This window comes from Musca vetustissima, unplaced genomic scaffold, assembly GCF_032173495.1.
Source record: "Musca vetustissima isolate MV318-11 ecotype Yass unplaced genomic scaffold, APGP_CSIRO_Mvet_v1 utg9121, whole genome shotgun sequence".
NCBI lineage: Eukaryota > Metazoa > Arthropoda > Insecta > Diptera > Muscidae > Musca > Musca vetustissima.
In genome coordinates this window covers 27,463-54,924 of record NW_026873854.1, presented here as the reverse complement: position 1 = coordinate 54,924, position 27,462 = coordinate 27,463, and positions in this window count along the sequence as shown.

Here is a 27,462-nt window from a genome sequence, read left to right as displayed (position 1 = left end):
ATATAAATAAATAAAATATATAAAAAATATTTATAAACTAGGTGAATGACAAATTTTCGTAAGGAGAACTGGCTGAATAGCAAGATTTCGTATAGAAAATTTGCTGAATAGCAAGTTTTTGTATAGAAAAATGGCGGAATAGCATGTTTTTGCACGGAAACCCAATAAGGAAAGTAGTAAAGTCGGACGGTGCCGACTATATGATACCCTTCACCACTTTGGGTATATTTTCAACAGATAAATCCTAACGGACGTCGCATTATTGAAGGACCAGTAAAATGAAGATGGATCCATAAACATGTCATTCTACAGCCGATACTAAATTTTTCATTTGGTCAGATATAGAGTTGCTCCCTGCAATGGGACAAAATTATGTAAATTAATTAAAAAAAATATCAATCGGACAATGATAGGAGTTTGGTGCACCTACATCTAAAACTGAACCGATTTCAACGAGACTTGCCAGAGATTAATTATACCCTACACAACTATGTGGTCAGGGTATTATAGCTTTGTGCAGCCCCAAGAGTTTGTAACGCTGCGAAATATTGATCCTAAACCGACCTTTAAGTATACTGATCATCATATCTCGACTAGGTGAGTCGATCTAGACATGTGTGTCTGTCCGTTTGTCCATTATAATTTGTAAACACGATACAGGCCACACGAAATTTTGCATGTAGGACCGGTTCTGGCCAATGAAGGCCCCTATTGTTCTTTGGAAACATCAGTTAATATTTAGGGGATGAAATGAACCAAATACTTAATTTTTGTCGGATTTTTAAGGTCGCTCCAGAGGCCGCAATTATTGCTCTGAATTTTTCCATGAAGTTCCAGTTATGGTCAAGGACTATACCCATAACTTCGGTGATGATCAGATAAAAACCTTGTGATGATGTGGACCGAAAACTTATTTTTTTGTGTTTTTTTTCGAGTTCATCTATAGGCCACAATTATAAGCCGAACATCACACAACAAACGGTGAAGGGAATCTGGACAAGTAAATAGAAGAGCTGCACTGAATATTAGTAATATTCGGAAAATATTTCAGTGTAAGGTAGAGGTGCTGTTGACCTCTAATCGGGCAAGATGGTGCAAATATCACGAAATATTGCCCAGGCTCGGAATAAACATCCGCAGAAAGTCAGAGTTCCGTGGTAGTTGTGTAGGGTATCATATGGTCGGCCCCGTCCGACTATACTGCTCCGCTCACTGGTTTATATTAACTACAGTTCATTGTACAGAATTGTGTGGCAATCGGAAAAAACTTGGATCTTTAGTGCACAATTTACATAAAATCGGAAGAAAGAATATATAGGAGCTATATCAAAATCTGAACCGATTTTCAACTTAGTAAATATCATTCTAGACGTAATTCAGCACGCCATGCCCAATATTGGGCACATCGAAAGATATTTAGGGACTTTGGTGCACCATTTACATAAAATCGGACGAAAATATATATGGGAGCTATACGTAAACCTGAACCGATTTTCACGAAACTTGGCACACATCATTCTGGACCTAATTCAGTACTCTATGCCGAATTTCGTCCAAATCGAAAGATATATAGGAACTTTGGTGCCCCATCTACCTTAAATCGGACGAAAATATATATGGGAGCTGTACCTAAATCTGAACCGATTTTTCGCACATCATGCTAGACCCAGTTCAGTACGCTGTGCCAAATTTCATGCAAATCGAATGATATTTAGGGACTTTGGCTCACCATTTACCTTAAATCGGACGAAAATATATATGGGAGCTATATCTAAATCTGAACCAATTTCAATAGGGTTCGTCCTTGGGCCAAATAAGTGACCTGTGCCAAATTTCGGAACTCAAATTTTTTGCGGGCCTGGGCAATATTTCGTGATATTTGCACCCTCTTGCCCGATTAGAGTTAAACAGCACCTCTTCCTTACACTAACATATTTTCCGAATATTACGAGTATTCAGTACATCTATTGTCCAGATTCCCTTCACCGTGGCTGGTGTTGTGATGTTCGGCTTTCATTTGTGGTCTATAGATCGACACGAAAATAACACAAAATATAAAGTCTTCGCCCCACTTCATTTCAAAATTATTATCTGATCATCCCCGAAAATTATAGGCGTTGTCCTTGACCATAACTGGAACTTCATGGAAGATTTCAAAGCGATCTGCGCTATAGTTCCGCTCTCTAGAGTGATTATGGGTTACTAAGTAATATACAAATACGGAGATACCTATAAATATTTAGGTGTAACTCCCACATCCGAGCACAAACAACCATATAATTGGTATTAATTTAAAGGTCACCCACTCCTTTTGGATATAATATAAACTTCTCTGGTCTATAGAATACAAATTTTGTCATTTTTCACACAAAAGTCAGTGTCCATTTGACCCGCTAAATATTGACCGAACTTTATCAAAACCGGCATGCTTATTCTTTGGCCCGATCACCTTCTCCATCCCCTAAATATTAACCGATCTTTCCCAAAAACAATAGGGGTCTTCATTGGCCAGAACCCATCCTACATGCAAAATTTCGTGAATATAGGTCCATAGCTGTGGCCTGTATCGTGTTTACAAATTATAATGGACAGACGGATAGACGGACGGACACACATGTCTAGATCGACTCAGCTAGTCGAGATATGAACAATATTTCGCGGCGTTACAAACTTTTGGGGCTGCACAAAGCTATAATACCCTGACAACATAGTTGTGTAGGGTATAGAAATCCACGCCTAAGGTAGGCCCTTGAAAAAATATTTTACATTATTTTACTATATTACGTATACGTAGTGTCGGTACGTATACGCCCCCCACCCCACATATGCCCCAGCACATATACTTTATGTCGTTAATCATACGCCAAGGGACACTTCACTTTCGTTTAGAGATAATTCTGAAAATTTGTCCACATTGTTTAATAATTAAATTAACTCTTTAATATAATTATTAATTGTATCATCTTTCAACTTTAATCCTTAACTCACACACAGACACACATCTACCTACAGAATCTACAGAAAACAAAAAAACATTGTTCTATGCTCCGCCAACCTAAAAACAAGATATCCTTATGGTTTCCTTTCAACATCCGGATTGCATGACACATTTACATACACCACAACACACACATACACACATGTATATTTATATATAAGTAAATATGATTATGATATAGTTAAGATGCCATGTGACACTTTGATGAAGCCATTGCATAAGTGTTAGTGGGAGAGTATTTGTGTGCGTGTTTATGTATGTTGAGTAGACTGTTTACATTTTAAAGAATAAACTCTGAGATTTTATGAAGGTTTTTGGGGTAAAATTATGATGTGCCAAATATGAATTTATGTGGGTGTGTGGGTGAGTGTGTATATGCGTGTTTGACACCCTCACTTGTGTGTAAGTGCGGTATGCATGTAATGAATGTTAATATTTGACAAATCTTTAAAGGGTTCGTTTTGGTCGTTCATTCGACACAACAAACAACTTATGTCAAATTTACAAAATTGTGTTTACAAAGGCCATGGAAAATTTCCCAAACAGCAATAGGGATAATGACGTAGATGTTGATGACGATGTTAAGGATTCAGGATTTTAATAGAAATTCTGTTGCTATTTTCATATTTGAAGAACTATTACTCTGTTATGCTGGCATAAGTGTTGTAGTTATTACCATAAACCCCTCCATATGCAAGCACGCACGCACACATACGCACGTCTGCACAACACACACACACACACATATGTTGTGGGTTTGCTTAGTTTTGGTTTCATAGATTGACATTACTTTGACGACGATGAAGTTTTGGCAAATGAAAGGAACTACTCTCACCACTACTTCTATTAGTTTATATTGCTTTGCTAGCTTATATGTAAATATGGGTGAAAAAGTTTTCAAATAAAAATTCCAAAAATAGAAAAAAAACAACACACACACAGCAAAATGTCATTCAAAGTATTATTTACTTAAAATGGAAAGTTTTGACTGAAAGACCCAACAAATTGCCAGAAGATTTGCAACACACAGGGGGAGAAAAGAGCAAAAAGGTGGAGCAGGATGATGAAAAATGAAAGGCCATTCAAGAAATATTAAAAATAAAGTTTAACAAGTGAAAAAGCGGTAAGTTCGGCCGCGACGAACTTTGGATACCCTCCACCATAGATATATTGACAGGTACTAGAAATGATAATATAGGGAACACACCAAAAAGTGGACCTATACCGACATTTCTAAAAACGGATTATGTAAACCATAATACAAATGTTAGAAAATTTTAAAGGATAATTATACCCTCAGCCTTATGGCTAATGAGGGTGTGTACACTTTAACACGGTGAAAATGTGCCTCATCGAAATATTGGTTCTAGACCCCATGTTTCTTTGGACCAAATCCGTTTCAGAAAATTTAGATTTAATCCGAACTTTGCCCATCTTATTATTTCTTCCAAGCTAAGTTCAAATTCTGGAACTTCCAATCAGGGGCTAGGTCTAAATGCGGCTATAGTTCATTATCGAACCTTACGTTCTAATTGTTTATCTCTCTATCCTCCGCAGGTGAAATGATTACAATAGAGTCTTAGAACCAAACTCAAAACGCGAAACAAATCAGATAACTATTTTAATATAAAAAAAGGGGGTTATATGGGGACTACCCCAGAAAGGGGGCGAATATTAAAAATTTTTGGTAGAGGGATTTGTTACCATATACGACTACAAATTACCAAATTGCAGCAAATTCGGTTAAAAAATGCGCTCAAGAACCCCCAAATACCGAAAATTAGGGGGTACCCTTATATGGGGGCTATCCGAAAAAATGGACCTATATCCATAACTTTTTGTGGAGAGATTTGGAACCTATTAAGAACCCAATGTACCAAATTTCAGCGTATTCGGTTGAAAAACGCGCTCAAGAACCCCAAAATACCGAAAATTGGGGGGTACCCTTATATGGGGGATATCCGAAAAAATTCACCTATATTTCTAATTTTTTGTGGAGAGATTTGGTACCTATTAAGAACTAGAAATACTAAATTACAGCATATTCGGTGGCAAAATACTATCAAAACTACTGAAAATTAGGGGTACCATTATATGGGGGCTACCACATTAAGTACCCAATAAGAACCCAATGTACCAAATTTCAACGTATTCGGTTGAAAAACGCGCCCAAGATCCTCAAAATACCGAAAATTGTGGGGTACTGTTATATGGTAGCTATGTCTAAACGTGGACCGATATATCCCATCTTCGAACTTGACCTGCCTGCAGACAAGGTTGTCTGTCCACATTTACCCTCTAAATAAGTTCTTCTGTTTATTTTAGTCATAAATTGTAGTCTAAAATCTAACTGGGCCATTTTGAGAATCTTTTAGTCATGCAAAAAATATGTTTCGTTCGGAATCTGAAAATTATTATACCCTACACAACTATGTCGTTAGGGTATTATAGCTTTGTGCAGCCCCAAGAGTTTGTAACGCCGCGAAATATTGGTCCAAGACCCAACTTTAAGTATACCGATCGTCATATCTCGACTAGCTGAGTCGATCTAGACATGTGTGTCCGTCCGTCCGTCCGTCCATCCATTATAATTTGTAAACACGATACCGGCCACAGTTATGGACCAATATTCACGAAATTTTGCATGTAAGATGGGTTCTGGCCAATGAAGGCCCCTATAGTTTTTGTTAAAGATCGTTTAATATATAGGGGATGAAATGGGCCAAATACCTAATTTTTGTCGGATTTTCTGGTCGCTCCAGAGGCTGCAATAATGGCCCAAACATCTCGAATTTTTACGTCGAGAAGGAGATCAAAGAATAAGCATACTTGTTTTGGTAAAGATCGGTCAATATTTAGCGGGTCAAATGGACACTGGCTTTTGTGCGAAAAATGAAAAAATTTGAATTCTATGGCATATATATTTACTCCTGGAGGATGTAGACTCCAGGAGTTGATAGCATATCCAAGAGGAGTGGTTGGCCTTTAAATTGATACCAAATATAGTGATGTATCTACTCAGATGTGGGAGTTACAGTCAAATATTTACAGGTGCTTACGTATTCAGATATTATTTAGTAACCCATTACCACATTAGAGGGAGAAATATCGCGCTGATGGCTTTGAAATTGTTCATGAGGTTCCAGTTATGGTCAAGAACAACGCCTATAATTTTCGGTGATGATCAGATTAAAATTTTGGGATGAAATGGACGGAGAATATAATTTTTTGTGTGTTTTCGAGTAGAGTATAATCCAAAAATCACAACACAACCCACCGTGAAGGTAATCTGGACAAGTAATTAGAAGGACTGAACTGAATATTCGAAAATAGTAAGGAAGAGGTGTTGTTAACCTCTAATCGGACAAGAGGGGGCAAATATCACGAAATATTACTCAGACTCGGAATAAACATCCTCAGAAAGTTAGAGTTCGTGGTAGTTGTGTAGGGTATCGTATGGTCGGCCCCGTCCGACTATACTGCTCCGCTCACTGGTTTTATCATCGAATTTTATAAAAATAATTATTTCAGATATGCCATGAGTGATCCATAGACAATTTTTAAAAAAAAAACCCACGCCTAAAAGGCGTCAAAAATTTTTTTAAAAAAACCCACGACTAAAAGGCGTCGACAAATTCTTTAAAAAATCCACTCCTAAAAACCTTGAAAAGGTGTCGAAAATTTCTTTAAAAAAATCCACGCCTAAAAACCTTAAAAAGGTGTAAAAAAATTCTTTGAAAAATCCACGCCTAAAAACTTTAAAAACGGGTCAAAAATTTCTTTAAAGAAAAATCCACGAAAAATTCTTTAAAAAAAAATCCACTCCTTAAAACCATGAAAAGGTGTCGAAAAATTCTTTAAAAAAAATCCACGAAAAAAAATGTTGTGGAAAAACTTCTTTAAAAAAAAGAAGAGATTTTTATTTCTTATTCGCTTCCAAAACTATGCATCAAACCTATTATGAACCCCACTTGTCTTATTTGGGCATTATCTATGTAATCGATATTTATATGTCTTCTTGCCTTAGTTGTCTATTTTCCTACACTTATGGTGTCAGAAATGTTTAGGCACATCAGGTCCCTTCACCTTTAAATTTTTTATAAACCCACATTGGTTTAAACTCAAGGACTCCTAAAGGTATGCACCACTCATTGTATTTGTATAATGCAATAACGCCCAGAATTATGCACCACTATTTGTATTGTATTAAAAAAGGAACAGAAATACCCATGTCATCGAAAAAATAAATTTCATAGGCAAGACTTCATCAATTTATTGCATTAAGAACTTGAAATCATCTCTCTCTCTATTTGAATTCAATGGACCCTGAAAGTATGCAGTACTCTTATAACATAACCATTAAAAAATTTAATTTAATATATTTTAATAATTTGAATTTTTTTATTTTAATTTCCATTCAATTTTTAAATTGTCTCCCTCCTTTCTCCTCAATGAAGTATACAGAATAGTAATAAAAGTATACAGAAATAATAAAAACAAAAATCTCCATATATTTAAATTCAACGGAATATATCCATAAACAATAATATTTAGCATACATTTTATATACTTCATATAATGCATTAAATTTTTGCTATTATTATAATGAGATATTAAAAGATATTTCCCATTGCATATTTCACATTGCAATAAAATTATCAAAAAATCACACAAAAATCAAACATTTCATTGAATTATATATCATAGAACGCTTTGATAGACAAGTCTCATGTTTTTTCATTTATTTTTTTTTTTTTTTTGTTTCATTGAAATCATGTCCCTATATTTAAACACAATGACACCTAAAAGTATGCAGCACACTTATAACTATCCCATTGAAGAAATAATAATTTATATTCAGCTTAAATTCGTTTCCATATAACATTTTTCTTAATTATTTTAATAAGGTTTTTTCAGAAATATCTCCCATACCTTCAATGACCCCTAAAGGTATACACCAATCCTTGTATTTGTATTACAAGCACATTTAAATTCCCCTTGTCATCAAGCGATTAAAATCGATAGACCAGCCTCTATTTAATTAATGTTTTTCTATAAAAAATGTAATCACCTCCCTCTATTAAAACTCAATGGCCCCTAAAAGTATGCATCACTCTCATACATACCCATTGCAAAAATAATATTTTATATAATTTTAAATACTTGAGCCACACTGTGATACAGGGTATTATGTCTTTGTGGATATGTTTGTAACAGGCAAAACGAAACGAGATAGGTCCATGGTTCCTTTTAAGAATATGCATATAATCACGTTCTGAGTCGATTTATGCATGTCTGCATATTAAATTGTAAACAAAGTGCAGGTCGCATTTATAATCCGAATTGGATGAAATTTGGCATAGGTCACTTATTTGACCCAAGGACGAACTCTATTGAAATTGGTGAAAATAGGTTCAGATTTAGATTTAGCTCCCATATATATTTTCGTCCGATGTTTAGCAAATTGTGCATCAAAGAGTCATATTTAGGCCAATTGGCACGAAATTTTGCACAACGCACTAACGTTAGTATAGCCGTTAGCGTTTGCCAAGTGTTATTGAAATCGGTACAGATTTAGACATAGCTGCCATATATATATATTCGTCCGATTGTTAGCAAATTGTGCACTATAGAGTCAAATTTAGGCCGATAGGCACGAAATTTTGCATAACATATTGAAGTTAGAACATCCCAACGAGTGCCAAGTTTTATTGAAATCGGTTCGGGTTTAGATGTAGCTCCCATATATATAATCGTCCTATTTTGAACAACTGATGCACCAACGAGTTAAATTTAGGCCGATTGGCACGGAATTTTACACAACGTACTAACGTTAGTATAGCCCAACGTTCGCCAAGTTTTATTGAAATCGGTTCAGATTTAGATATAGCTCCCATATATATTTTCGTTCAATTTTAGGTGAATGGTGCACCAAACTCTTCATGTTTGTTCGATTGACACCAAATTTTGCACAACGTTATACTGACTGACTTCATGTTAATAATTGTGCACCAAATAATGAACTGGTCACTAAATTAGATTAAATTTTGAGCAGCGCTCTGTTTTGTAGCATAATGAATAGCTTGATTTAAAACGCATCTAAATCTGACCTAACGAAATGGAATTTTACATAGATTACCTTGGACATGTGTGTGGATTAATGTTGCCAATAAGAGCCCATTGTACCAAATTTCAGCTAATTTGGTTGAAATGTGCGCTAAAAAACCTCAAACAACCGAAAATTGGGGGTACTGTTATATGGGGGCTATCAAAAATATGTAAACCGACATTTATAATTTTTAGTATAGACATTTGGTATCCAATAAGAATCCATTGTACCAAATTTCAGCGAATTCGCTTGAAGAGCGCACTCAAGAACCCCAAACGTGGACCGATATAGCTCATCTTGGAATTTGAACTGTCTGCAGACACATATAAATACACATAACATATTTCATTTAGTCCAACTTCATGTCAATGGTCCTTCAAAAATGCGAGGTACCCTTTACCACTTGAATATACCCAAAGTGGTAAAGGGTATCATATAGTCGGCCCGGTCCGACTTAACTACTTTCCTTACTGGTTAATTATTTTGATAAAATATTTAGAAAATATCTCCCATTCTGTTAATGATCCCTAAAAGTATGCACCAAACCTTGTATTTGTATTAAAATCCATATTTAAATTCCCCGTGTCATCGACTATTAAAATCGAAAGACCATTAAATTTGTGTCTTTCATTAAAAAATGTAACCATCTCCCTCTATTTAAACTCAATGGCCCCTAAAAGTATGCTTCATATTTGATATAATTTCAAATAATTGAGATTTTTCCTATTTTACACCATATTTTGTAATAATGTCAATGAAGTATTTAAAACTATCTCCCATCTTTCAATGGCCCCTAATAATATGTACCATTCCTTTTTTATTATAAAAATATATAAATTCCCCGTGTAATAAAGCTATTAAATTCCATAGGCAAGTTTCCATTAAATTATTATTTTTTAACAAAAAATTAAAGCAATTTACCCCTCTTAAACTCTATGGACCCTAAAAGTATGCATCACTCTCATACATACTCATTGAAAAGCAGTAATTATTATTTTCTTAATATTTGACGTTTTTCATTTTATTTCTTAATTATTTTTATTACTTTATCATTTAAAGAATATCTCCATCCTTTAAATGATGCCTAAAAGTATGCACCCCTCATCGTATTAAAACGATATTTAAATTCCCCGTGTCATCAAGCTATTAATTTTGATAGACAAATCTCCATTAAATTATTGTTTTCGTATTAAAAATTTGAAACCATCGCCCTTTATTAAAATTCAATAACCCCTAAAAGTATGCAGTACACATATACAAACTAACTGAAACAATATTGTTTTACTCTAGTTTTTATACTGATAAATTTTTTAATTAATTATGTTTTATTACAATTATTTTAATTATGTTTAAAAAATTTTAAAATATCTGCATCAATTCAATGACCCCTAAAAGTATGCAGCACTCTCAGAAACCAACCCTAAAAAAAATCTGGACCGATTTTCTCGAAACTTGGCAGACATCACTCTAGGCTTAATTCAGTACGTTATGTCAAATTTTGTGCAAATCGAAGGATATATAGGGACTTTGGTGCACCATTTACATGAAATCGGACGAAACTATATATGGGAGCTATATCTAAATCTGGACCGATTTTCTCGAAACTTGGCAGACATCACTTTAGGCTTAATTCAGTAGGTTATGTCAAATTTTGGGCAAATCGAAAGATATATAGGGACTTTGGGGCACCATTTACATGAAATCGGACGAAACTATATATGGGAGCTATATCTAAATCTGGACCGATTTTCTCGAAACTTGGCAGACATCACTCTAGGCTTAATTCAGTAGGTTATGCCAAATTTCGTGCAAATCGAAGGATATATAGGGATTTTGGTGCACCATTTACATGAAATCGGACGAAACTATATATGGGAGCTATATCTAAATCTGGACCGATTTTCACGAAACTTGGCAGACATTATTCTACACCTAAATGATTAAGCTGCACCAAATTTCGTGCAAATCGAAAGATAGATAGGGACCGTTTACATTAAATCGTTTACAGTGATTCTATGCATATTCTCAAAAGGAACCATGTGTCTATCTCGATTATTTTTGCCTGTTACAAACATATGCACAAAGACGTACTACCCTGTACCACAGTGTGGTGAAGGGTATAAAAATATGAAAGAAAAAATATCTCCATCCCTTCAATGACCCCTAAAAGTATGCATCGCACTCACTTCAATTGCTATTAAGCAACATATGGCCTGTCTTTCCTTTCTTTCGCTTTTAATTTAAATACATAATTCTATAATAAGAATATTCATTGCATTTTGTAATTTTGAAAAAAAGAAAGAATGAATGAGAAGAAAATATACAACAAGCTCACGACTTTAATGACATCATTACAATGCGGACCTTCTTTTATGATCTGCTTTTCTCTCCTCCTCCACCCCGTCCCTTTCCTTCCATTCCATAAGGCCTTTTAGAACACTTTAATTTCATTATTTTAATTAATGTTTGTATTCGAATAGAAGAACACGAAGAACGAGAAGAAGAATCTGCACACACAAAAATAACTCGTTAAACACAAACCTCGAACAGTTATAATGTTGCAGGAGGGGAGGGCAGGAGGGGTGGGAACAAGGAGAGACCTAGGAGGCTGCTTAGCGGGTTGTCTGTTGCCGGTCGGGTGTTGACTTCAAAGCAAAAGCGATGCAGCCAGACAGAACACAAACACACACAACTAGATTATGAATGGCTAAAAACACACACATATGTGTGAGCGCTCACATATATATGTGTGTTCGGGTATGTTTGTGTGATTCAGTCTCTACTGCGGCAGGTACACTTGTAAGCTCACTCAGCCAAACACACATTCGCACACACACACACATCCACACCTTGAAATTCACACAGAAACCTCTTGTCGATGAATATTCACTGCTTTGGCAATGGTCCACAGCGCGTTGCTGAGTTTTGCTTTGCTTTTTCTCTCCATTGCCTTAGCTCGAATGCTGTAGGTGTGTGGATATGTGTGACTGTGTGTGTTTGTGCATTTGTTTGTCTGTCCCAAAAGTGCCTTCATTAAGTTGACAAAATTGTGATAATAACTTAATTCGCATTCGGCTTACATTAATGCAGTTGTCATATAAAATGATTATGGCGCATGGAGATAGAAAAAAAAAATAAATTGGAGATGTAGAATTGACTACTTAGGACGATAATTAGAGCTGTTAAGGCCCCCCACTCCAATTCGTAGAAAGGATTTTCAAACATGAACGCCTTTCGATGGAGATGAAAAGGTGTATTGATAATAGAAATTAAGAGATTTAAGGGATAAGAAGCAGAGCAGGTGGCAGTGGCAGATTTTTCTATGGAAGATAAGGAGATTTGTAGGAATTCTGCAGGAGAAGAGGCCTCTAAATGGGGCTAAAAATAGGCGGAGTCCAAAAGGCCTTAAATTGACGTAGATTTTTTAAATAATATTTAAAGGAGGCCTAAAAATAGGCGTGGATATTTAAAGAAACATTTTCCAAGCCTAAAACTAGGCTCCGAGGAGGCCTAAAATCAGGCGTGGATTTTTGAAGAAAAATTTCCGGAGCCTAAAAATAGGCGCGGAGTGTTTAAAAAACAATTTTCGGAGCCTAAAAATAGGCTCCGAGGAGGCCTAAAATGAGGCGTTTTTAAAGAAGAAATTTCGGAGCCTAAAATGAGGCGTGGATTTTTAAAGACAAAATTTCGGAGCCTAAAATGAGGCGTGGATTTTTAAAGAAAACTTTTGGAGCCTAAAATAAGGCGTGGATTTTTAAAAAAAAAACTTTGGGAGCCAAAAAATAGGCGCGAAGCTTTGAAAGAATATTTTTCGGAGCCCCTTTGAACATCACTTGTCATAATCGGTACTCGAAATAAGAATTATTGACCGTGTAAGTTTTCCTATGAACAACTACGCTACTAATTGGCCTCGACGGGGACTTTTAATATTTTGCTACAGTTTATTTGCTAACTGCCCTCCAGTTAGCTCTTTTGAGAACATCCTTCTACGCTATTTGGATATCTAATGGCCTAATGTTATCCTTAATAGTTGTTTTCGGTTTTTGTATTCATTTCCTAACTTAATTGTATTTCCAATCTAATAAAAATTCATACCTTATTCGAACTTGCATCTTATTCGGACTCGCATACTCCTTCCTGATCGAACTTATTAGCCCTTCATAGCCCGTTATAAGACCTATAATGTTTTCTGGTATACTTCCCATCTTAGTCAGATATTTTCACAATCTATTCTGGAAGGACCACAAAATATCTCATAGACCTCTTGTACCTTTGATGAATTCCTTCTGACCAAATCAGTCCCTCTATGATATCTTCCTGTCCTTCTTATCCTTGTCGGATTGTTTACCAACTACCCTAATCAGATCGAAAATGATCTGCAATAGTAATCGGGATTTAATGATAAAGCTATCAGGTCAAATCAGATCCTTAATTTCCCAGCAAAAGCAGCCAGATCTCGACCTGATGCTGTCACTCAAATTGAGCCTACAGCTTATCATGTCGGACATTTAGTATGTTCCTTCTAGTCTAGCCGAATTTTATAGTTGGGTCACCAAAGAGCTTCAGCTATACATGTCCGACCAATTTTATATTATTCCTATCCTAATCGAATGTGCATAGTTTCGTATTAACCAAGTAGAACAACAATAAATCTTTTCTAGTTTGACATTCTCTAGTCGTATATTTTCACAATCTATTCTAGTAGCACCCCAAAATTTTTCGTACACCTCATGTACCTTTGATGAATTCCTGCTGACCATATCTGACATACTATGATATCCTCCTATCCTTCTTATCCTTGTAGGATTGTTAACCAACTGTCCTAGTCAGATCACAAATGATCTGCAATACTAGTTGTGGTTTAATCATAGAGCTATCAGGTCAAATAAGTTCCTTATTTCCCTACATCTTTTCATTTCCGATGTTTGGTGTGTTCCTTCTAGTCTAGCCGAATTTTATAGTTGGGTCACCAAAGAGCTCCAGCTATACATGTCCGACCAATTTTATATTATTCCTATCCTAATCGGATGTGCATCGTTTCGTATTAACCAAGTAGAACAACAATAAATCTTTTCTAGTCCGACATTTTCAAGTCGGATATTTTCATTATCTATTCTAGTAGGATCCAAAAATATCTCGTACACCTCTTGTACCTTTGATGAATTCCTGCCAGATCTGGACCTGATGCTGACAAGCCAGATCTGGACCTGATGCTGACAAGCCAGATCTGGACCTGATGCTGACACTCAAATTGGGCCTATAGCATTTCATTTCGGACGTTTAGTGTGTTCCTTCTAGTCTAGCGGAATTTAATCCACTTCTCCTATCATAGCCTTACCCAAATTCTATTCATATCGAACCAACTGTATTTTTCCCAAACCTACCTTGCCTTGCCTTCCTAATCTTGCCGTCTAAAGCTATCCATGTTGGACTATGTCTGTGTTATTTCTATTCCAACCGAATTTTTAAGCTTCGTCTATTCAAACCGGACCTTTCTATTTTCTTGCTGTCCTTTTTTATACCCTTCACCATACTGTGGAACAGGGTATTATGTCTTTGTGCATATGTTTGTAACAGGCAAAAGGAAACGAGATGGACATATGGTTCCTTTTGAGAATATGCATAGAATCACTTTTTGAGTCGATTTGCGCATTTCCGTCTGTCCGTCCGTCCATGTATTTTTATGAACAAAGTACAGGTCGCATTTATGGTCCGATTTGGATGCAATTTGGCCCAACAACGAACCCTATTGCAACTGGGAATAATCGTTTCTGATTTAGATATAGCTCCCATATATATTTTCGTCCGATTTTAGGTAAATGGTGCACCAAATTCCATTAATATCTTTCGATTTGCACGAAATTTGGCACAGCGTAATGAATTAGGTCTAGAATGATGTGTGTTAAGTTTCCTGAGAATCGGTTAAGATTAATATATATATATATATATATATATAGCTTCTATATTTGACCAAATGAAAAATTTAGTAACGGTTGCAGAATGACATGTTTATGGATCCAATTTCCTTTAAAAATGCGACGTCTGTTAGGATTCATTTGTTGGATATACTCAAAGTGGTGAAGGGTATTATATAGTCGGCCCCGACCGACTTAACTACTTTCGTTACTGGTTCCTAATCAGATATTTTCGACTCCTACCTCCTACTCCTAGTCATATCACAAATGACCTATTATTTGATCCTCTAATTCCTCTTAAGAGCACCCCATAACTCGTAGACAGTTTCTATAAGTAACCTGTTCCGACTTCTATCCTTATTAAATTTCTATAAAGCTGATATTAGTCTATTGCAGTTCCATTTAATTATTGATCACTTGTTCAGCTTCTTTGGAGCTACTAGCTTTGTGCAGCCCCAAGAGTTTCTAATGCCGATCGACGTATCTCGACTAGCTGAGCCGATCTAGACATGTGTGTCCCTCCTTCCGTCTGTCCATTATAATTTGTAAACACAGTTATGGACAAATCTTCACGAAATTTTGCATGTAGGATGGGTTGTGGCCAATGAAGTCACCTATTGTTATTGGGAAAGATCGGGTAATATTTAGGGGATGAAATGGACCAAATAATTAATTTTTGTCCGGTTTTCTGGTCGCTCCAGAGGCCGCAATTATGGCCCAAACACCGCGAATTTTTGCATGGAGAAGGGGATCGGGCCAGAGAATAAGCATGCATGTTTTGATAAAGATCGGTCAATATTTAGCGGGTCAAATGGACCCTGACTTTTGTGTGAAAAATGACAAAATTTGTATTCTATGGCATATATATTTACTCCTGGAGGATGTAGACCCCAGGAGTTGATAGCATATCCAAGAGGAGTGGTTGGCCTTTAAATTGATACCAAATATAGTGATGTATCTACTCAGATGTGGGAGTTACAGTCAAATATTTACAGGTGCTTACGTATTCAGATATTATTTAGTAACCCATTACCACATTAGAGGGAGAAATATCGCGCTGATGGCTTTGAAATTGTTCATGAGGTTCCAGTTATGGTCAAGAACAACGCCTATAATTTTCGGTGATGATCAGATTAAAATTTTGGGATGAAATGGACGGAGAATATAATTTTTTGTGTGTTTTCGAGTAGAGTATAATCCAAAAATCACAACACAACCCACCGTGAAGGTAATCTGGACAAGTAATTAGAAGGACTGAACTGAATATTCGAAAATAGTAAGGAAGAGGTGTTGTTAACCTCTAATCGGACAAGAGGGGGCAAATATCACGAAATATTACTCAGACTCGGAATAAACATCCTCAGAAAGTTAGAGTTCGTGGTAGTTGTGTAGGGTATCGTATGGTCGGCCCCGTCCGACTATACTGCTCCGCTCACTGGTTTTTTTGTGTTTTTTTCGAGTCGATCTATAAGCCATAATTGAAAGCCGAACATCACAACACAACCCAGGGTGAAGGGAATCTGGCAAGTAATTAGAATGGCTGTACTGGATATTAGTAATATTGCAATATGGCAAAATATTGCCCAAGATCAGAATATATAACAACACAAAGTTAGATTTTCGTGGAAGTTGTGTAGGGTATCATATGGTCGACCCCGTCCAACTATACTGCTCCGCTCACCGGATTTTTTTTTCTATATTCGCCCTCAATGAGACCCTGTACTGCTCTCAGGCCTCTTCTCCTCCATAGAAAAAATGCCCAATTGTACAAAATCGGAAATATAACTAGCACTCCTCGAAGTCAGTTACAAAATTCAGTACCCAGCCTTAAATCAAATAGAACTCTCCTTGTCCCAGAGGAGGCAGCATCACTTAATAACTGTAAATATACACATACATAGCCATTTGTAATGCCATGTTAATTCCGACAGTCGAACAAAACATCCTTTTTGTATTTGTGAAATGTTTAAATAATGATCGTATTTAAATGTCCGCACACATACCTACTCACATACAAACATATATGTATGAAGGAATGTTTGTGTGTGTCTGTCCATTTTACAGTTATTTTACAAGTCATGTTATTTATCCATTGATTTTTATTAAATTATCATTCTAACAGATTCCAACAAACATTCGACCACACACACGTACTCACACACACAATGAGATATCCTTTTACAAATATATATGCCGATAAACATCCTTTTTAATGTTGCTATGAATGAATGCAGTCATGAATTCATAAAGGATATCTGGGTGTAATCATAATGATTTTTACAAATAAAAATATTTATATATATATAAATATATATATATATATATATATATATATTTGTATAAGTGCCATGTATTTAAGCTTTTAATTATGTGTACACGTGTGTGTGTGTGAGTATCCTTTTGAATATGTGTAAATATAAAAACATAACCATGTAATATTTACATATACTCAGACAGGATACTCTTCATAGTCGAAGTCCTTTGTTATGTTGTCATTCGTGATGTTTTTTTTTTTTATTTTTGTTTGGCCAACAACATCGGCATTTTTACAGAATATTGAACAAATATCCGCTTGTAGGATATATTTAAATTAACATCAGATCAGGATATGAATATTGAAGGGAATTTTTTTGTAGGGGCTGAATTTCATTAATGGATTATGAGAGAAATCCCAAATAAATATTATCGAATAATAATAAGGTCTTTAGACTAATCTACGGAACTTAATTTTGGGGGTGGGGGTGCGTATACATTGCGACAACACCTATACGCTTCGGAGAAAAAAATTAAATAGAAGGGAATGAAGACAAATGTCGAACTTTGACAAATTTGAATTTAATTCGCATATGTAAGTTTCGCATCAGGGCGGAATAAATACAAGTTATCAGCATACGACCTTTGTAAAGCCACATAGCCCGATATGCCTGATGAGCCGCTTAACCAACGGCGAAAAGCGTCGCATAATGGTGGGTACGTAGGTTCTTCTCCCGGCTTTCATTTTCATTGCAAAACTTAGATCATTAAGATCGACTCGAAAGAGTAAAAATAATCACTTAAAAAAAGAAGGGAACAACTATTTTTAAGGCCTTACATAGGGCGTGAATTTTCCAAAAATGGGTTGAGGCGTCGGGTTAGCTGCTCACACTCGGAAAACCCCTCCTATTATGAAAAAAACAAAGAAAAAGAACACAACACCCCCCTAATGTTGACGACACCCCCGCAAACGTATAAAGGACCACGATCTGCGAATTTTTATAAAGGATGAATCTCATTAAAGGATTATGAGAGAAATCCCAAATAAATATTTCCGAATAATAATAAGGTCTTTAGACTAATCTAAGGAACTTAATTTTGGGGGAGGGGTGCGTATACATTGCGACAACACTTATACGCTTCGGAGAAAAAAATGAAACAGAAGGGAAAAACTATTTTTAAGGCTTCACATAGGGCGCGGATTTTTTAAAAATATTTTTTCAAGGGTTACCAAGAGGTATGTATTTTTTAAAAATATTTTTTCTGGGGTAAACCTAAGGTGTAGGGTATGATTGGTGGCGTATGAGATGATAGATAACAAGCAACGGCTATGATTGGCTTTAACATGGCGACGTCCAGGCTTATCTTGGCCCCTCTTTCATCTCAATTGTGGACACTTATCTGTCCACACTCGGAAAACCCCTCCTACTATGAAAAATCAAAGAAAAAGAAAACAAAAACCCCCCTAATGTTGACGACCCCGCAAACATATAAAGAACCACGATCTGCACGAATCTGTACTTGGAATGTTCGCACCTTGTACAGAACAGGCACAGTTCTCGCTTTGGCGGATGTACTCATGAAGTATACAGCCGATATTATTGCCTTACAGAAAATACGATGTACAGGGAGAGGCGTAAGTAAATCAGATGATTACGCCCTGTATTATAGCTGCCATGAAACGAGACGTGAATTTGGCTGCGGATTTATGGTTAATGGGAGAATAAAAGACCTCGTCTCCAGATTCACTCCAGTAGATGAGCGAATTGCTGTAATCCGTATAAAAGCGAAGTTCTTCTACATCAGGTTCATTTGCGCCCATGCTCCGACCGAAGATAAAGAAGAACAGACCAAATACATATTTTATGAGCACCTATAAACAGCATATGACCGTTGCCCTGGCCATGACATTAAAATTCTTCTAGGAGATTTTAATGCAAAAATCGGAAGGAAAAATATCTTTGGCCCCATTGTCGGAAAATTCAGCCTCCACGAAGAAACATCCGACAACGGCATGAGGTTGATTGACTTCGCGGCAGCAAAAAACATGGTAGTTAGCAGCACCAGATTCAAGCATCCCGATATACACAAGGCCACCTGGATCTCTCCTGATCAAGAAATCAAATTGATCATGTTGTGATACACGAAGACATTCATCCAGTGTATTAGACGTTCGATCGATGCGAGGAGTGAATATCGATTCGGACCATTACCTTGTGGCAGCCAAGGTTCGCAAAGGTGTTGTGTTAGATCACACCTTTGCTGCAACATTAAGACGAGTGCTTGACGTCGAAAACTGCAAGCACAACGGGTAGCCGAGGCCTACTCCACTCAACTTACCCAACTGTTTGATGAAAGCACCCCTCTTCACGATAATAATATAGAAGCACAATGGCAGAGAATTGCCCACTCCCTACAAACTGCAGCAAAAGCAACACCTGGGTATCAAAAACCACACCAAGAAACCCATGGTACGATCAGGAGTGTCGTAATGCTACTGATGTGAAAAATGCAGTGTATAGGGCAACCCTGCAGACAGTAGCAACACGTAATGTGATGGAGAATTATCGGGAGAATAGGAGAGAGGAGAAACATGTTTTCAGAAAAAAGAAAAAAAAAAGTGAGCGTGAACGAATCGAGATGTACAGGAGTCAGAATGAAGTCTGAAATTTTTAGCAACGAGTAAAACACCAAACCGAAGGCTTTGGTGCAGGCACATCCTCCTGTAGAGATGAAGAAGGAAACCTGGTGACGAGATACAGACAGCGTGCTGAGGATCTGGAACGAGCATTTGGAAAAACTTCTGGTATCAAATAGTGACGGTGAAGAAGATACCCCAGAACCAATAAGAGATGATCGTATAGAGTGTATACCACCTAGCCAAGATGAGGTCATAAAAGCAATTAATCGGCTCAAGAACAATAGAGCAGCAGAAGTCGATGGTTTACCAGCCGAACTATTCAAGACTGGTGGTCAGATGCTGGTAAGGAGCATGCACCAGCTGATTAGTACAATGTGGCTAAAAGAATACATGTCCAAGATGATTGGAACCTCAGAATCCTGTGTCCCGTGCACAAAAAAAGGAGACAAGACGATATGTGCCAACTATAGAGGAATAAGTCTCCTTCCCATCGCATATAAAGTGCTATCTAGTGTGCTGTGTGAACGAGTGAAGCCAATGGTCAATGACATTATTGGACCATACCAGACCTGGCAAATCCACCATTGACCAGATTTTCACTCTGCGCCAAATCCTGGAAAAGACCCACGAAAAACACATCGGTATATACCACTTATTCGTCGGCTATAGAGCCTCATTCGACTCGAGCTCTATCCATTCATAGGTGTTTAAAGCCATGTCTACGTTCGGCATTCCTGCAAAATTAATAAGGCTATGCAAGATAACTTTAAGTGACACAAGTTCAGCAGTTAAAGTCGGAAAGGACCTATCGGAGCCCTTTAATACCGAACGAGTATTCAGACAATGTGACAGTTTGTCGTGTGATCTTCTTAACATCCTGCTGGAAAAGGTCATACGAGAGGCAAAGGTGAACAGAAATGACACTCTGTACATCAAACAACACCAGTTACTCGCCTACGCCGATGACATCGATATAATGGGTCGAACATTGCGAGCGGTAACATCAACTTTTGAACAAATTGAGAAGGAGTCTGCAAAAGTGGGTCTGACAGTAAACGGTGATAAGACCAAGCTGATGGTATCAACGCGCAATATGTCCAGTAGACTCGGACCAACTGTGGAACTTAAGAACTATAGCTTCGAGGTAGTCAAAGATTTTACATACCTTTGTACCACCATAATAAAACGAATGACATCAGTTTTAAAATTCGGAGAAGTATTGTGTTGGCCAATAGATGCTACTATGGTCTAAGTAAGCAGTTTAGAAACAAGGCCACCTCCCGCCATACCAAACTCACACTCTACAAGACACTGATACTACCCGTGCTGTTATACGGATCTGAAGAATGTGTACTTACGCAAGCAGATGAGGCAGCTCTTGGAGTGTTTGAGAGAAAATTTTCCGAAAGATCTATGGACCGATCTGCGTTGGCGGTGAATATCGGCGTCGAATGAACCATGAGTTGTACCAGCTATTCTCGGACATCGACATTGTTAGACGTATTGTGCTGCAGCGACTACGATGGCTAGGTCATGTTGTGAGAATGGATGAAGATGCCCCAGCCAAGAAGGCATATAAAAGCGAACCATCTGATGGTTCACGCAGAAGGGGAAGACCACAAATAAGATGGAAAGATCAAGTGGAAGATAACATTGCCGAATATGATCTTTCAAATTGGAAAAACTGTGCAAAAGACCAACGCGCCTGGAACGAAAATTCTATCACAAGCCAGCTAAGTAGGGAACCTAAGGCGTGGATTTTTTTTAAATATTTTTTCCATGGTTAACCTGAGGCGTGGATGTTTTTAAAATATTTTTTTTCAATGGTTAACCTGATGCGTGGATTTGTATACCCTACACAACTATGTTGTCAGGGTATTATAGCTTCGTGCAGCCTCACGAGTTTGTAACGCTGCGAAATATTGGTCCTAGACCGACCTTTATGTCTACCGATCGTCATATCTCGACTAGCTGAGTCGATTTAGACATGTGTGTCCGTCCGTCCGATCGTCTGTCCATTATAATTTGTAAACACGATGCAGGTCACAGTTATGGACCAATCTTCACGAAATTTTGCATGTAGGATGGGTTCTGGCCAATGAAGACACCTATTATTTTTGGTAAAGATCGGTTAATATTTAGAGGATGAAATGGACCAAATATTTAATTTTTGTAGGTTTTCCTGGTTGCCCCAAAGGCCACAATTATGGTCCAAACATCACGATTTTTACATGGAGAAGGGGATCGGGCCATGACTGTTGTGATAAAGATCGTTCAATATTTAGCGGGTCAAATGGACCCTGACTTTTGTGTGAAAAATTATGAAATTTGTATTCTGTAGCGTATATATTTACCCCATAAGGACATAGACCCGACTAGTTGATAGTATATCCAAGAGGAGTGGTTGACCTTTAAGGTGATACCAATTCTATTGTCGTATGTACTCGGATGTGAGAGTTACACTTAAATATTTACAGGTGCTTACGTATTCAGATGTTATTTAGTAACCCATTTCCACACTAGAGGGCGGAAATGTAGCGCCGATCGCTTTGAATTTTTTCATGAGGGTTCAGGTATGATCAAGGACAACGCCTATAATTTTCGGTGATTATCAGATAATAATTTTGGGAGGAAGTGGACCGAAAACTTAATTTTTTATGTTTTTTTTTCGAGTCGCTCTATTGGCCACAATTATAAGCCGAACATCACAACACAACTCACGATGAAGGGAATCTGACAAGTATAGAAGGGCTGTACTGAATATTAGTAATATTCGGAAAATATTTCAGTGTAAGGAAGACGTGCTGTTGACCTCTAATTGGGCAAGAGGGTGCAACTATCACGAAATATTGCCCAGGCTCAGAATAAACCTCGGCAGATGTTAGAGTTCCGTGGTAGTTGTGTAGGGTATCGTATGGTCGGCCCCGTCCGACTATACTGCTCCGCTCACTGGTTTTTTCGAGTCGATCTATAGGCCACAGTTGAAAGCCGAACATCACAACACAACCCATGATGAAGGGAATCTGGACAAGTAATTAGAAGTACTGTACTGAATATTAGTAATATTTATTGACCTCTAGTCGATCAAGAATATTGGTCAGGCTCGCAAAATATTGCCCAGGCTCAATATATAGAACCGCAGAAAATTGGATTTTCGTGGTAGTTGTGTAGGGTATCATATGGTCGGCCCCGTCCAACTATACTGTTCCGCTTACTGGTTTCAAAGTATTTTTTCAAGGTGTTGGCCCAGGCGTGGATTTCTTTTAAAAATATTTAAGGGTTTCAGGCTTCGATTTTTTAAAAATATTTAAGGGTTCGAGGCTTCGATTTTTTAAAAATATTTTTTCAAGGGTTTAACATTTTTATTTATTTTGTTGTATCGTATTTAATAACCGACTATTCTTGTGATTCTTTTGATGTTCTTCTTCTTCTTCATGCCTTTGTCTTCTCTGTGAAATCATTTGAATTCTGTGTTCATTCAATATTTAATTATTAATTATTAATTTTTAAATACTGAAGAAATAATTTGCCTTTTGTGTTTAAGACACCCAGACCCCAGACCACTCAGCTGAGCTGCACTCGTCCCGACAAGGCCTGTATAATTTTCACATTGTTAAGTGAAGAAAATACCAAGGCATTGTTGATAGATCAAAAGAAGATTTCGTTAAGAGATTTAGTCAAGCATAAATCGAAAATACGAACAACAACATCTTCATCAATGGAAATTCTAATAAAATTTCCATAAAGAATAATAATGTTGCTATTGCTACTTAAAAATGAATACAAAAAATTCTGAAACAATTCACGTTTTAACAAAATGTGAAATTTTAATATTCTCCCTGCACTCCCACCAATAAAAATTGGAAATTTGGAATAAAAAAAAAAATCCGAAAATTTTATCAGCTTTGAAATTTAATTGCCATGACTGTGACGAAGGCAACGAGCCATGACTCGGCGTGGTTGTTATTGTTGTTGTCGAATTCTCCAACGCCAAAAAATTGATTTATTGAAAAAAGTTTTTCTTGCGATGTCCTTGAAGTTTTGTTGTTCTCCTCAGCTATTGTTAGGAGGATGAAGAATGCAAAAACAACAACAACAAAATATGTAAACAATCTTATCAGGAAAAGGCAAAGCAAAACAACATTCCACTGACACCACTCCAAATCGGGAAAAAATAGAAAATATTTTTCTCTATTTGACTTCGATGATAATTCCACAAATCGGCGGCTAGTTAATCTGTCGGCATTATACCTCTCTCGAAGGGCAGCCGCAGGATATCCACAAAAAGGAATTTTTATTGAGAACAATAACAATTGTGTTGTTGTTGCTTATTGTTGGCAGTAGGAGGAGGATTTGCTTATTTGAATTCGATATCGATTTTCTTGTTAGAAGTTCTTATTGGAATAAAAACAATAGGAAATTCCGTTCATAATTTGTTGGCATTTTAAATTGGAGATCTAAATAGGAAATTCGAAATTTATTTTGAAATTGGATTTTAATCGACAATATTAAGGCTGGGAGGGGAAACAATTACACAGAGATATATCTGATTGAAATTTGTGGGGAGTAGGGTTCCTCAAAGGGAGGTATATTGAAATATCAGACAAATGAAATACGCAGCATAATTTTGAGCTTGAGTCGCTATGAGCTATTTATACCTAAAGGATCCAAGAAACCACTTTAATCCCGCGGCTGCGGGTTCTACGATACCGGATTGACACAACTATGTTGTCAGGGTATTATAGCTTTGTGCAGCCCCAAAAGTTTGTAACGCCGCGAAATATTGGTCCTAGACCCACCTTTAAGTTACCGATCGTCATATCTCGACTAGCTGAGTCGATCTAGACATGTGTGTCTGTCCGTCTGTCCATTATAATTTGTAAACACGATACAGGTCACAGTTATGGACCAATCACCATCACGAAGATGGTTAATATTTAGGGGGTGAAATGGACCAAAAACTTTATTTTTGTCTGATTTTCTGGTCGCTCCAGAGGCCGCAAACATCGCGAATATTTACAAGGAGAAGGGGATCGGGCCAAAGAAAAATCATGCCTGTTTTAATAAAGATCGGTCAATATTTATCGGGTCAAATGGACCCTGACTTTTGTGTGAAAAATGACAAAATTTTTCTTCTATAGCGTCTTTAATTTACTCCTGAAGGACATAGACCCAAAATGTTAATAGTATATCGAAGAGGAGTAGTTCACCTTTAAATCGATACCACTTATGTTGTCGTATGTACCCGGATGTGGGAGTTACACATAAATATTTACAGGTGGTTACGTAGAGGGCGGAAATATAAGGCTGATCGCTTTGAAGTTTTTCATGAGGATCCAGGTATGGCCGAGGACAATGATCAGATAATAGTTTTGGGATAATGTGGACCGAAAACTTAATTTTTTGTGTAATTTTGAGTCGATATATAGGGCACAATTGATAGCCGAACTTCACAACAAGGCTGTACTGAATGTTATTAATATCGCGAAATATTGCCCATGTTCAGAACATAAAACCACAGAAAGTTAAACTTTCGTGGAAGTTGTGTAGGATATCATATGGTCGGCCCCGTCAGACTACACTGCTCCGCTCACTGTTTATTTTTCCCGGAATGCTTGCTCCGGATTCTTTTGGTCCATGACGGGATCGAAGAAAACCCTGGACCGTAGTTCTGTTCAGTTTGACAGAATGCCACTCACCACAGGTCAGTGTCGGTGAAATGTAATGGGTGTAGGGAGTGGGTGCACTTCAGGAATTGTTCCGGGTTGGACCGGTTACGATTACAGCGAAACGGGATTACATTGCCTCGTGCTGCAACAGCACAATCCCCAGCGAGTCTTCGTCTACGTCGTCGTTTTCTTCGTCGGAGTACGGAACTCCATCGCAGTCTCCTCAACAGCAACAGCAAGTATACAGCACTTAATACCACACGTTGCTGGTCCCACCCCTGACAGTGCATCGTTTCTGCAATTTAATTGCAACGATCTTCGAGGAAATATAGATGAGATAGTGGACTTCATGAATCGGAAGAATATATTTGGTCGCGGCGGTGCAGGAAACCAAGCTCAATGAAAATTGTAGCCTACAGCGATGTGATGGTTACAACGTTCTGAGGGTTCTACGATACCGGATTGACCCGATTCATCTCGGCCAGCGGCTGCCAACCCAGTTATATATATATGTTTGTATTGTTTTTCTGTTTTGAGAGCAACATATCCCGGAATACTTGCTCCGGATTCTTTTGGTCCATGCCGGGATCGAACAAAACCCCGGACCATGGTTTTATTCTGTTTTGCCAGAAAATCATTCACCACAGGTCAGTGTCGGTGAGATGTAATGGTTGCAGAAATTGTTGCGGGTTGGTCCGGTTACGAGATTACAGCGAAAGGGATTACGTTGCCTCGTCCTGCAACAGCGCAATCCCCAGCGAGCCTACGTCCTTGTTTTCTTCGTCGTAGTACGGAACTCCATGGCAGTCTCCTCAACAGCAACAGCAAGTATACAGCACTTAACATCGCACGTTGCTGTTCCCACCCCTGACAGTGCATCGTTTCTGCAATTTAATTGCAACAATCTTCGAGGAAAAATAGATGAGATAGTGGACTTCATGAATCGGAAAAATATATTTGGTCGCGGCGGTGCAGGAAACCAAGCTCAATGAAATTTGTAGCCTACAGCGTTGTTTTGTGGTTACAACGTTCTGAGGAAGAATCGCACCAGAAGTGGAGGTGGAGGCCTAGCATTCCTTATGCACCACTCTGTTCAATACAGGCATATCTCGCTTGAGCTTGACTCTAGTGACCCATACATGGAATTTATGGGGGTAGCAGTTAAATGTGGTACTGCCGAGGTAGAGGTGCTTAACGTGTACACACCGCCGATTCATAGCTGTGAACCGCGTTATTTGCCCAACATTAGTTTTCTATTGAAGGGCAATAACCCTCTGGTGCTAGGGGACTTCAATGTCCACCATGAGTTGTCGCATTCCGTCCTAGGTAATAATCAGAGGGGAACAGTGCTGGCAGAGCAAATTGATAGCTCCACGTTCTGCACGGTAAATGAGGATGCCCCACCCCCAGAATAAGGGTAGAGTGTCACAGTTCGCCAGATATAACCATTGTGTCACCAGGTCTAATAAATGACGTCAGCTGGCAGCCCGTCATTTCTCTTGGCTCAGACCATCTCCCCATAATCATCTCCATTAGAAGACCGCCCAATTTCGTCATCTCTGAACGTCGCACTTTCCTTAACCATAGGAAAGCCAACTGGTAAGGATTCAGAGAGTTCACCAACTAGCGCTTCAGAGAACTTTCCATTCCTTCTGATGTACGGGTAGCAGAAAGGAAATTCCGAGGCATCATCACAGCTGAAGCTGCTAGATTTATACCTGCTGGTCGAATACCCAAAATGAGACCTAATTTCACAGCAGAAGCAGTTGGTCAAGCAAACGAGCGTGATGACCTCCGTCGATCTAACCCAGAAGATCCCAGGGTCAGGCAACTTACGTTGGAGGTCAGCAGATTAGTCGTGCAGAGCACAAGAGGAA